This window comes from Grampus griseus (genome assembly GCF_964374135.1).
Source record: "Grampus griseus genome assembly, chromosome: 7".
In the NCBI taxonomy this organism is placed as follows: Eukaryota; Metazoa; Chordata; class Mammalia; order Artiodactyla; family Delphinidae; genus Grampus; species Grampus griseus.
This window is the reverse complement of record NC_139001.1, coordinates 29576291-29587634: the sequence shown is the minus strand read 5'-3', so window position 1 is coordinate 29587634 and position 11344 is coordinate 29576291.

Below are 11344 nucleotides of genomic sequence, written 5' to 3'. Positions count from 1 at the left end.
CCATATTTTATTGAAACTAGATCAGTGTACCATGATTTCAGAGATAAAAATTTGTTATCTTAGAATTAAGTATAGTGTAACAGTTGGTTTCTAAATGTAGTTTTATTTCAGGGGCCATTATTGAACCTGTGGGTATGTTATGGTGTCACGTTGTAATTTCTGTACTTGTAAATTTAAAACAGTAATGATATTGAAAAAAATGGACAAATGTTTATATTTTTAGTTCCAAAGCAACTTCAACTTTGCCTCATCTACAAATATTTTAATTTCCTTTCTTAAAATATCTGTAAACCACTAGTTTAATCCTCCAATCTGAATTTAGAAAGAAAACTGTCCTACTGATTAGGAAGTAAACAAGCAGCTAATTCATAAAAATATTCTATTTGTGGGTATTGTTTTTTTTTTCCTTGTGAAGTAGACACATAATTCCCTTGAGTATTGTTGGTAGGCATTCTGCCATCTTTTAGTGTCAGTTTAAAAGCAAGAGATCATACGGAAAAAATGTACCATGTAATTATGATGTATCATATCTATTGTGATTACATCGTGCACAGAGAATAGTTCTTATAATTCAAGTGATAAAAACTTGAAGTTGAAAAAAAAATACCACCTTTTTCACATTGGAAACTTCTAAGTACCATTTTTTTTTTAGAGGAAAAGGTTTATATCTGAATTACATTAAAGTATAAAATAGTCCTGATGATTTTTTTAAAACATTTTGGAAATGTTTACTAAGTTCCTATAATCATTATTATTTTAGACAGGCTTGAAAACTTGAAATTGTAAAAGTTATAATTGAAATTAAATAAATAGTGAATAACTTTCAGAATTTGGTAGGATACAAGAGTGCCCCTTTGTCAAAATTTGTTTTGGCTTAATTTGCGAATTAGGTAAAAATTAGATGTTTTTTGTGTATTCAAGTATGCATTAAATTCTTTTAATAGTAAAAAATCGAATTATAACCATAGTGAATATTTTTATTAATCTTGTCCTTGTTCAGTATCTTGCATAGATGTTTACTATAATTGTTCCAAATTGTGCAGTATGTAGACAACGTTGTGTGAAGTGTGTTTTGGATTTGTGCATTTAACTTTTTTGTGTAACTAGGGCTCTGAGTGACAGGTTTTTTTGCTAAAGAGAAACTATATTTAAATATTCAAATAATTATATATTTCCATGTAAAACTAATGTGAAGAGTAATGTATTTTTTATAATGCAATTTAAAGAGTAAGTTTGTTTTCAAAGTTATCAAGATAAAATTGATCAAATAATTGAAATTTGCCTCTACTTTCTCTTCATGTTAGGAACTTTATCTGGGAATACTTAAGGAATCATAGATTAATGAAAACAGAAGTTCATTTTATAAATGGTCCTAGAGATAATAAATAGGGGAATATAAATGTTGATGCTGGTGAGAAAATAGTTTAACCAAAGATATGCAGGTTATGTTCAATGAAGTAGTTATTTCAAAGGATTAAAATTAAACAACTGTTTCTTTGGTGGAGTGGTGGGTTAGCAACTTTTTACTTTGTATACCTGTATTGGAAGAGTCAGTGAACAGGACTGAGTTCAGGAGGCAGTATCTATATCATTATTTGACACCTACTGGAAGAGAGAACTTTGGTGCCTCCAATACCATAGCGTATGTTTTAAAGAACGAGAAAACATGGAAGAGTGTATCTGTGTCAGTGAGGTCAGTGCCTTTGGCCTCAGCAGTATTGACTTCTAGAGTTTTTGGTCCAGGATTATATTGTTAAGATGAACAACAGACTTCTCTTTATATAAAAAAGTTAATAGAGTAAAAATGTAAGATGGAAGCTCATTTTCAATAAAGGACTTTTATGTATAGAAAAAAATGTGGAAATATGTGAAAAATCATGTAATTAGGAAATTACACATCAAAATGTCAACGTAAGAAGATTACAGGCTGAGGAAGAGTCTCAACATTTCCTTATACTTCATTGAGACCGTAAATAGTAGGGAAGTAACAGTATATTTAATGTTTCCTTTGTTCTTCTTATACTTGATTGTACAATACATATTTAAAAATTTCTCCCAAAGTATTTTAAATTATTTACCTTGGCTAAGGAGTTGTCTAGGATGAACTATAGTTTGTTGCTGAATCTTTGAAGTATGAACTTTTACTTTTCTCTATGTTTATAATTTATTACATGCATGTTGCTTTTTTCATGCATTTTATTTTCTGAATTTTTAAACTGGACATGTATGTGTACATGTTGAGCCTTCACTAAGTACCAGGCATTGTTCTAGACTTTTAACCTGTATTATCTCATTTGATTTTCAAAGAGCCCTTTTGAGTTAGGTACTATAGTTGTGACTAAATAGCGGATGAGAAAATTAAGGCATAGAGCCTCAATTTTGGGATTACAAATGAATGTTGACTGTAATCAAATGGGGATTACAGATAATCCCCATTCCCATCCCCAGTCCCAGGCTGCCCCTAATCTACTGTCTGTCTTTATAGTTTAGCTTTTTCTGGACATTTCATATAAATGGCATCATACAATATGTTGTCTTTTGTGTCTGACTTTTTTCATTTCCCAAAATGTTTTAGAGGGTCATTCATGTAGCATGTATCAGTATTTTCTTCTTTTTTAAATTGCTGAATAATACTTATAATTAGTTTTTAATGAAGCTGGTGACAGAACACTGGTCTTCTGATGACAAATATGATAAAAACTGTTAGGTTTGAGGCTAGATGTTCCTTTATGCCTCTCACACCTGTTATCCTCGATCACTACCCCAAATCCACGACCACCTGCATATCTGCCTTTGTGAGTGCTCTTATTGCATACTTGAATGCTTTATGCTTCCTCTGTCTTTGACTCTTATTTCCTTTACTGACCATCTTGGCATTCTTTTCACTGTGCTTTGTGAATTTTCATTTTCAGTGTCAACACATTACTCTGTGTTCCCAATCCTTTCATTATGAATTGCTTGCAAGTGACCAAACTGAGATTCATATTCAAGTTGCCCTTTATTCTAACCTACATGAGCAGTAAAGCCAGGAATTGTTGATGATGTACAGGTCATAGTGAAAGTTCTGGTTTAAAATTACTGTACTACATAACCACAGTGTACATCATCAAAATCAGGAAATCAATATTGATACAATACAACCCTCTACTCCACAGGCCTTGTTTGGATTTTACAGATTGTTCCAAAATATTCTCTATAGGTCCAGGATTAAATTCAGGGTCACATACTGTCGTGATTCTAGTTTCCTTCAGTATGGAGCCGTTCCTCAGCCTTTATTTTTTATAACTTGACATTTTGAAGTGTACAAACAAGTTTCTTTGTGGAATGTCCCTCATTTTGAGTTTGTGTGATGTTTCTTCATAATGTTTTTCTTTGTGGGGGCAGGGCAGAAATTCTGTGGACTTCTCAGTGTATCATAACAGAAGCCATGTGATGTCAATTTGAATAAATGTGGTGATTGAAGATATCCAGTTTTTGTTCATGCTTTAGACTAAAAGCTTTTAATAATCTGAAATGGGGGCTCTTATAGAGGGTAAGATGAGTTATCAACAAATAGTTACATTTTTTCACAACCGAGCTTTGAGGCAATTGTAACTGTGAATATTTTATCTGTTATGTTTATCATCTACCCGATCATAGATAAGACAGTTACTTATTCATACGTTTAACAAATATTACTTAGACCCCTACTATGTGCCTTGCCCTATGCTGGGTGCCAAGGATCCAAACATCAATCAAACAGGTCTCTAGTTGCTAACTTTCATTACTGATATGAGTGAAAGACAATTTCAATAGTGGTAAGTCTGGAATTACAACATAATTCTTAGGCTTTCAAAAGATCATTAAAAAACCTGTATAGATAACACAAGATACTGCTGTTTGGCATTGAAAAATTCCTCAACTTTCTACGTTGAGGCCCATTGCAAGGCATTTCTCATGATTACTTGGAAAGATTGCTTTCCTGTGTTTGCATTATTATGAACAGTCTGTCCTGTGTTGGTTTGACGCACCAGGATGAAGTGTTATATAGACTCAGTTACCCATCTTAATCACAGCACAAAAATGACTTCCTAAGGAAAAGTTGATATCTTCATCAGATGCTTATTTTAAAAAAATTTTTAAAAAGTTAATTGCAGTATAGGTGGTTTATAATATTATGTTAATATACGGCATAGTGATTTAGTATTTTTGCAGATTACATTCCATTATAGGTCATACAAGATAATGGGTATAATTCCCTGTGTTATATAGTACATCCCTGTGGCCTATCTTTTTTTTTTTTTTTTTTTTTTGTGGTACGCAGGCCTCTCACTGTTGTGTGGCCTCTCCCGTTGCGGAGCACAGGCTCCGGACGCGCAGGCTCAGCGGCCATGGCTCACGGGCCTAGGTGCTCTGCGGCATGCGGGATCTTCCCGGACCGGGGCACGAACCCGCATCCCCTGCATCGGCAGGCGGACTCTCAACCACTGCGCCGCCAGGGAAGCCCCTATCTATTTTATATATAGCAGTTTGTATTTGTTAATCCTATACCTCTAATTTATCCCTCCCCCCTTCCCTCTCCCCTTTGGTAACCACAAGCTTGTTTTTTATATCTGTGAGTCTGTTTCTCTTTGGATACATATATCTGTATTATTTTTTAGATTCCACATATGTGATATCATACAGTATTTGTCTTTCTCTGTCTGACTTATTTCACTAAACATAATGTTCTCTAGGTTCATCTGTGTTGCTGCAAATGACAGTATTTCATTCTTTTTAATGGTTGAGTAATATTCCATTGTATATATATACCACTTAAAAAAATTCTTTTTTTGGCTGCATTGGGTCTTTATTGCTGCGCATGGTCTTTCTTTAGTTGTGGTGAGTGGGGGCTACTCTTCGTTGCGGTGCGCAGTACTCTTCTAATTGTGGTGGCTTCTCTTGTTGTGGAGCATGGGCTCTAGGTGCGTGGGCTCAATAGTTGTGGTGCACGGGCTTAGTTGTTCCATGGCGTGTGGGATCTTCCCGGACCAGGGCTGGAACCCATGGCCCCTGCATTGGCAGGCGGATTCTTAACCGCTGCGCCACCAGGGAAGCCCTATACCACATCTTATTTATCCATTCATCTGTTGATGGATGTTTAGGTTGCTTCTCTGTCTTGGCTGTTGTAAATAGTGCTGCTATGAAGATTGAGGTGCATATACCTCTTCGAATTAGTGTTTTCATTTTCTTCAGATATATGCCCATGATTGGAATTGCTATATCATATGATAGTTCTGTTTTTAGTTTTTTGAGGGAACTCTGTACTGTTTTCCATAGTGGCTGCACCAATTTATATTCCCACCAACAGTGTACAAGGGTTCCCTTTTCTCCACATCTTCTCCAACATTTATTAATTGTAGATGTTTTGGCGATAGCCATTTTGACAGGTGTGAGGTAATTCTCATTGTGGTTTTGATTTGCACATCTCTAATAATTAGTGATGTTGAGCATCTTTTCATGTGCATTATATGTCTTCTTTGGAGAAATATCTATTCATGCCATCTGCCCATTTTCTGATTGGGTTGCTTGCTTTTTTGATATTGAGTTGTATGAGCTATTTATATATTTTGGGTGTCAACCCCTTATCGGTTGCATTTGCAAATATTTTCTCCCATTCAGGAGGTTGTCTTTTCATTTTGTTAATGGTTTCCTTTGCTGTGCAAAAGCTTTTAAGTTTTTTTTTTAAATGTATTTATTTATTTTTTGCCTGCATTGGGTTTTTGTTGCTGCAAACGGGCTTTCTCCAGTTGTGGAGAGTGGGGGCTACTCTTCGTTGTGGTGCACAGGTTTCTCATTGTGGTGGCTTCTCTTGTTGTGGAGCATGGGCTCTAGGCGCGCGGGTTTCAGTAGTTGTGGCACATGGGCTCAGTAGTTGTGGTGCATGGGCTTAGTTACTCTGCAGCGTGTGGGATCTTCCCGGACCAGGGATCGAACCCATGTCCCCTACATTGGCAGGTGGATTCTTAACCACTGAACCACCAGGGAAGTCCCAGCTTTTAAGTTTAATTAGGTCCCATTTGTTTATTTTTGCTTTTTTTTTTTTTTGCCTTAGGAGACAGAATCAAGAAAATATTGCTACAATTTTGCCACAGAGTTTCCCACCTGTGTTCTCTTCTAAGAATTTTATGTTTTCAAGTCGTATATTTAGGTCTTTAAACCATTTTGAGTTTATTTTTATATATGGTTTGAGAGAGTGTTCTAATCTCACTGTTTTACATGTGGCTGCTCAGTTTTCCCAGCACCACTTGTTGAAGATACCCTCTTTTCTCCATTGTATATTCTTGCTTCCTTTGTTGTAGATTGATTGGCCATAGGTACATGGGGTTATTTCTGGCTCCCTATTCTGTTCCATTCATCTATTGCATCTGTTTTTGTGCCAATACCATGCTGTTTTGATTACTGTAGCTTTGTAGTATAGTGAAGTCTGGGAAGGTTATACCTCCAGCTCTGTTCTTCTTTCTCAAGACTGTTCTGGCTATTTGGGGTCTTTTGTGTTTCTATACTAATGTTATTTGTTCTAGTTCTGTGAGAATGCCATTGGTCTTTGGATATGGATTGCATTGAATCTGTAGATTGCCTTGGGTGTTATGATCATTTTAATAACATTATCTCTTCCAATCCAAGAACACAGTATATTTTTCCATCTGTTTTTTTTTTTTTCAGAGTAGAGGTCTTTTACCTCCTTTGGTAGGTTTATTCCTAGGTATTTTATTCTTTTCGATGCAGTTGTAAATGGGGTTGTTTCCTTAATTTCTCTTTCTGATAGTTTGTTGTTAGTGTATAGAACTGCAACAGATTTCTATATGTTAATCTTGTATCCTGCAACTTTACTAATTCACAGATGAGCTTCAGTAGTTTTTTGATTGCATCTTTAGAATTTTCTATGTATAGTATCATGTCATCTGCAAACAGTGACAGTTTTACTTCTTCCTTTCCATTTTGGATTCCTTTTATTTCTTTTTATTCTCTGATTGCTGTGGCTAGGACTTCCACAACTATGTTGAATAAAAGTGGTGAGAATGGGCATCCTTGTCTTGTTCCTCATCCTAGAGGAAATGCTTTCAGCTTTTCACCATTGAGTATGATATTAGCTGTGGGCTTGTCACATATGGCCTTTAATATGTTGAGGTATATTCCTGCTATACCCACGTTGTGGAGAGTGTTTAGCATAAATGAATGTTGAATTTTGTCAAAAGCTTTTTCTGCATCTACTGAGATGATCATATGGTTTTTATTCTTCAGTTTGTTAATGTGGTGTATCACATTGATTGATTTGAGAATATTGAACCATCCTTGCATCCCTGGGATAAATCCCACTTTATCATGGTGTATGATCCTTTTAATGCATTGTTGGATTCAATTTGCTAATATTTTGTTGAGGACTTTTGTGTCTATGTTCATCAGTGATATTGGCCTGTCGTTTTCTTTTTTTTGTAATATCTTTGTTTGGCTTTGGTATCAGAGTGATACTGATCTCATAGAATGTGTTTAGAAATATTCCTTCCTCTGCAATTTTTTGGAGTAATGTGAGAAGGATAGGTGTTAACTGTTCTCTAAATGTTTGGTAGAATTTACCTGTGAAGCTGTCTAGTTTGGACTTCTGTTTGTTGGGAGTTTTTAAATTACTGATTCAATTTCATTACTGGTAATTGATCTATTCATATTTTCTATTTCTTTCTGGTTCAGTCTTGGGAGATTGTACATTTCTAGGAATTTGTCCATTTCTTCTTGGTTGTCAATTTTATGGGCATATAGTTGTTTGTAGTAATCTTTTATGATCTTTTGTATTTATGTGGTGTCAGTTGTAACTTCTCTTTTTTTTTATTTCTGATTTTATTGATTTGGACCTTCTCTCTTTTCTTCTTGATGAGGCTGGCTAAAGTTTTATCAATTTTGTTTATCTTTTCAAAGAACTAGCTCTTAGTTTCATTGAACTTTTCTAATAATGTTTTAGGCTCTATTTCACTTATTTCTCCTCTGATAGTTATGATTTCTTTCCTTCTACTAACTTTGAGTTTTGTTTGTTCTTCTTTTTCTAGTTCTTTTAGGTGTAAATGTAAGTTGTTTGAGATTCTTCTTGTTTCCTGAGGTAGGCTTTATTGCTATAAACCTCCCTCTTAGAACTGCTTGTTTCAGTTATTTTTTTTTTGTCCTGACTTTGAGTTTAATCTGTGGAAAATGCCCATACTCAGGGCATTTGTCAAAAACAACCAGTACAATTGTGTAACATCACAAAGCTATGGTACCAGTTGGGGGCAAACAAGAGCTTGGTCAAAACTTAAAAGGCAGATCTGGGGAATGAGGTGTCCACAGGGGTTTTGAAAAACTCTGATATATTCTTGGGGGTCTAAAAGTCTCTACAAATGTGAAAGGCTGTGTGCATGCCTGGGAAAGACTCAAGAGGGCCCCAGTCTCTCACCTCTGGCTGATTAGAGACCCTGTGCAAGCAGGAAGTGACAGCTAAGACAGAGATGTAAACTGCCTGTGTGTCAAGGGCATGTACCAACATACCTACACACAGAGCTTCTCAGCAAAGGCTGGAACGCTTATTGGTTCAAGGCATTTAAGGACATATATGACCCATCTTTAGCTGACCACTAAGCTAATCAATCAGAGAACTCAGTGGCTACACAACTATAGAGAATACGGAATTTATAAAATTAGTCCAGGAAGGCCACTAAACTAACAAAGAGTTGCAGCAATAACAATAAAAGAGCAATAACAACAGACCCTTGGGGGTGGGGGAAATCTGATTTCCAGAGTCGTCACAGTATATATCTAAAATGTCCAGTTTTCAAATTGGGAGGTTAATATAAATGGGCTGAATTTTGTTCCCCCAATATCCATATGTTAAAACCCTACCCCTGAATGTGACTTTGTTTGGAGATAGGGCTGTTAAGGAGGTAATTAAGGCTAAATAAGGTCATAACAGTGTAGCCCTAATCCAATAAGATGGATGTTGTTATCAAAAGCAGAAGAGACACCTGGAATGTGTTCTCACAAAGGAAAAGGTCATGGGAGGACAGAGAAAGCAGGTGTCTGCGAGCCAGGGAGAGTGATCTCACCAGAAGCCAGTCCTGCCAGCACCTTCATTCTTGCCTCTCCAGCCTCCAGATGTATGAGAAAATAAACTTCTATGGCTTAAGTAAAAAGAAAAAATGTTCAGTTTTCAGTAAAATTTTTTAAAATATTTTTTAAAAAGAGGAAAGTATGACCCATACCCAGGAAAAAAAAAGTGTATAGAAACTGTCCCTGAGGGGACCCAAATGTTGCACTTACTGGAGACTTTAAGTCAGTCATTATATATAATATAGATATGCAATCTATAATATAAGTATAGAAATTAGTATTTATAAATATAAAGAACCAAAGGAAACCATGTCTAAAGAATTAAAGTATGAAAACAATGTTTTACCAGATAGGCAATATTAATAAAGAGAAATTGGAAAAAAGAACCAAAGAGAAATTCTAGGGTTGAAAAGTTTTTCACACATTTTTCTTTAAAAGCTTATTGATCTTGTCCTCCTTAGTAGGTTATGTAGGCTCCTTAAGCATGTAGTAGTTATCATGTCAATTACATTTTTGTGTCTTTCAATGTGTCTAGTGTAATACCTAGTTTTCCTGTTTAGCACACAGCATACATAATTTGTGAATGTATATTTATTGTGTGCCTGTCTTCCTCACTAGCTTGGAGACTTCAAGAGAATTGAGTCTTGTCTACTTTATTCAGCAATATCTATCCAGCATCTGACTTAATATCTGGCTGATAGTAACTTTTTAAAAATATATGTTGAATGAATAAATTATGAACAAATTAATGAATGAAAGGAACAATCATTTGATGAGCATCTGCTCTATATCATGCGCTGTACTATATTTATATATATTATCTTAATTAGTTTAGGATGCCTATCATTATCCCTATAATCCAGTCACTAATTTCCTTATCTTGGAGGTAGGAAAGACCATTAGAAAAATTGGTTTGGTTAGCAGACTACGCAGGTTAACAATCAGATGATCTCTAGGCCAGGAAATTCTGGGCCTCCCTGGTTCACCCTACTGAGTATGGTTGGTCAAGTGATTGGTTTCTTCCTGTCTTATACAAATGAGTATTCACAGAGCTCCAAAAGTTTATTTGAGTCTTTACATAAAATTCACCATGATAGAACTTATGTGGAGATTGTAGGGGAACAACTCCACATGGCACCCTAGCAACCTTACACGTATCTACATAGGTCATGCAGGCAAAGACCTGAGCCACAGCTAATCTGAGTCTTGGCCGAACACTTTATTATTCTCCCAGAACACGAGTGGAAGGAAGGTCTGTGATGAGCTGGCCCAAGGCCATCACTCTTGAGTTTTTCATTGCCTCGGGGTACTAACGATGTATAAAGTTTTCTGCCTTGCCACTTCAGAATAGAGCTGCAGACTCCAAAACCACTCAGCTGCAGTTTATTTTATCATCTATCTATCTATCTATCTACAGCCGCCCCGTGTGGCATGCGGGATCTTAGTTCCCCGACCAGGGAATGAATCTGTGCCCCCTGCAGTGGAAGCGCAGAGTCTTAACCACTGGACCACCAGGAAATTCCCTCAGCTGCAGTTCAGAATTGGGTCCGCACCAATGGAATGTCTCACAGCTTGTGTCACAATCTTCTGGCCTCTATTTTTGTAGTGGGTCATCCTTTCTGTTGTGTGGAACAAGCATGACAAGGAGCTGGAGTCTTGGCTACTCTTTTGCTTCCAGCGTAAACAATGAACTGTCTAACTCTAAAAAGAGCGAATGTGTCTTTACCAGTTGAATCTGGTAGCCAGCGTTGGCCTTTCTTGCTGCTGTGTCCTTTACAGGGCCCTGATCCCAGAGTGGGAGTCCTCTCAACCCAAATGTGTGACATGCTTCTCCCTCACCTGGCCATGCCTCCCTTCCTCTGCAGGACTCAGCCCATATGCTTTGAAGTCCAGATCTTGGTTATTTCTCGTAGATACCTTTTAATTTTTGAAACTTTGGTGTGGTGTATGAATCTTTTTTGTTTTTATTTCCAGTTTTGGAAGTTGAAGTAGAAGATCCTGAGGATGGAGAGGGGAAAATTCACTGAGGGGTGTGCACTTGGAGTGGCAGCATGCTTTTTTCTTTCTTTATGATTGGCCTTGGAAAAAATTATACATATATAAAAATATATGTAAATTATATATTAAAATTCAAACATTGGGTTTCTGGAAGAGTTAACCTCTTGTCAATTGCCATGTAGTTTTTGACTTGTTATTATGCAGAAGAGGGTTTTTTTCTCCCTTCCTTGAATTTCATTACAAAGTCCTTTCTAAT